At 27.2% G+C, this 2,917-nt stretch overlaps 1 long non-coding RNA gene across 1 annotated transcript; it reads left to right on the forward strand.

Moving 5' to 3' along the window:
• The first annotated feature begins 1,733 nt into the window (after positions 1 to 1,733).
• Positions 1,734 to 2,260, forward strand: LOC104804465. The gene is made up of 2 exons (XR_770354.2): positions 1,734 to 1,948; positions 2,078 to 2,260. It is a non-coding gene; the product is annotated as an uncharacterized LOC104804465 (long non-coding RNA).
• The last annotated feature ends 657 nt before the right edge of the window (positions 2,261 to 2,917 follow it).

The raw sequence follows: 2,917 nt of genomic DNA on the forward strand, positions 1-2,917 counted from the left end.
TAAAATTTTTGTTTTACATCCGCTGCGCAAACCCTAGAATCGATCTCTTAGGAATAGGATTCGCTTTAGAGATCCCAGGAAACCCTTCAAAGCATCTAATCCCCATACCCATTATAGTTAAGACTTTTTTTATTTTCGTTTCCTTAAAATACCGATAAATCAATTTTTTTGATAAAGTAAGGTAAAAGACAAAAATAACTTTTTGTAGATTTTAAGGATTTGTTATTAGAATTTTTTATTTTTATTAAAAAATAATTATATTAATTATTCTAAAGAAAAAAAATATTCTTTGTTTTAAAAATAATTTCATATTATACTATATCTATATAAAGACAATATTCTTATCATTTTTAACATAATTCATATTTTATTTGAAAAAGGTTATACAATTCAAATTTTGTTATAAAATATATATTATAGTCATCTTATATATATAATTATATATATATATATACATATACATGTTGATATACGATATACAAATAGTATAAATACAATATATGTATATATATATATATATACTCTTAAATTGCAGCAACATAATGGGATTCAATGTTGTATTTTTTTTGTTATTTTTATTACTAGTATTAATAAATATATTTTTTGTTTTAATGCTAAAAACCTTTTTTGGTAAGTTTTAAATATAAAATCTAAAACTAAAATATTATTTGTACCAATCAAATTTTCTTAAAACTGTAAAAACTACAAAAAACAAAAAATCCAAAACCAAAAACCCAAAAATAAAAATCATTAGCATTTAAGTCCTTAGTTATTGAACCCCTTTAGTTGATTATTAATCTGAACATTAAAGTCCATTATTAGTGGGAAAAAAACGCGGTACAAATCAGATGAAAAGCCGGTAGAAATGTATCACTTCTACAAAGTTAAATTTGTTTGAAATGCTTGAGAATGTAATCTTGTATAAATTTCAAAGGACTATTAAAATAATAATATGTATGTACGATTGTACTGTTTCTAGTCCTTTTTAAATTTTATCAACGAGAAAATATTTCAATTCATTCGCTTGATATTAGTTGGAACATAGTGACATATGAAAATGGTAATTATCCTACTCATTTTTTTTTTTCTAATGTGCATAAATCCCAAATGTCATTACATTTTTTAAATTTGGAAAAAAAATATTAAAATTCAAACGGTTTACGCAAAAATCAAACAAAGGTTTCGTAAACGAGGCATATGTAACTTTACCCATCACTATAATAATATTTAGGTAAAACTGCCGGAAAAACATTCAACTAAAATAAATAAGAAAAAAACATATAAATTTGCAACAGTTTAAAATAAATACATTAACTTGCAATATTTTTCTCAAAATACCTAGGGGTGGACAGTTCGGTTCGGGAATCTAGTCCCGAACCGCACCGAACCGATTAATTCGGGAACGGTTCGGTTCGGTATTATATAAAAATACCGAACACTACAAGATTTAATATACCGGACGGTTCGGTTCAAAAAATACCGAACGGTATTTCGATATTTTTATTTTTTAATTAAAAATATTTAATATTAATAATAATTATGATAATTACTAAATATTAATAATTTCGTTACGTCATGTATTTGGATTTATGTTTATTAATAATAATTAATAGTGATATTTTATTTTATTTACCGTTACCAAAGTTCAATAAATTATTATTATTTTTGTCCTTTCCTCAGATGCTCTCACAGGGTCGTCTTCTTCCTCCTGGTGGTCGTGTGGACTATAACAGTAGCAGAGGAAATCAAATTGAAGAAGTGGAAGAAGAAAAGCCGAGGCGAAAACGACTGGTGCACAATCTCAATGTCTTACTTGGAAGAAAGACCCACTTGCCCCTCCGATTGCTTCTCAAAACTCGTCGGACTCTCTCTTGCCTGAGACGCCGGCGCCGGCAACGACCAAACCGCCATCGGCGTCTGTACCATCTCTCCCTTTTTATGTTTTCAGGTCTGAGATTGATATGTTAACCATGATTCTCTGTACATTCCAGTGAGATTTGTTTTTATAATCGTAATTCATCTTACATTGATTATGCAAAAATAGAATCATGTATATTCTGATCAAATGTGAAATCAGATTCTGGGAAAAGTGGGGAGAATGATGGAAAGTTGGAAACGAAGAATACGAATAGATTGGTGAAGATGAAGATGAGGATGAAGATGAGAAGGGTTTAATCTTTTTCAAATAATATTGGTCGTGTCAATCGAAGAACAAATATTATTTTCCATCTACATTTATAAAAGATATCGGTCTGAATTTTTTCGATTTTCCTTGGGTTAACGCCACAAAAAATCTCAAACTGGTTCAAATATTTCATATAAAATTTTTAACGTGTAATCTCCCACACAAAAAAAAAAATTCTAAATTTGATAAAAATTTCTATAAAAATTAAAATTTTCATTTTTTTTCATATAAAATTTTTGACTTGTTTGACCTTCTATTTATAAAAGATATTAGTCTGAATTTTCTGGAACTATAGTCGGATCAAAGTTGAATATTTTTCAAGGAGTTTTTCCTAATATTTATAGCAAATTTAGTGATAGTTTTAATTATAATTATAAGTTTTTTAAAAATTATTTACTAAAATGATGAAAATTCTAATTTTATATATTGTGGATTTCTGAACTAAAAATTAAATAATTCTGATAAATAATAATAACTGCGCGCATAACAAAAGTTTCTAAACTATAGCAATATACTTAATGAGCAGCAGCCAAACGAATGACAGTTCTTTATCATCCTAACAGTATACTTGATTATTCACATGAATTCCGCTGATTTGGTGAGGTATTTTTGAGTCAGTCTTTTTTAATTTAAATAAAAAGTTGTTTCGGGTGAAAAAAACTATTGAGTTAACTATGAAGTTACTGTATACATGTGTGCGCACACGGATTTATGATATGTTATTAAGAACGG

This window comes from Tarenaya hassleriana, unplaced genomic scaffold, assembly GCF_000463585.1.
Source record: "Tarenaya hassleriana unplaced genomic scaffold, ASM46358v1 Cleome9, whole genome shotgun sequence".
NCBI classification, from domain to species: domain Eukaryota; kingdom Viridiplantae; phylum Streptophyta; class Magnoliopsida; order Brassicales; family Cleomaceae; genus Tarenaya; species Tarenaya hassleriana.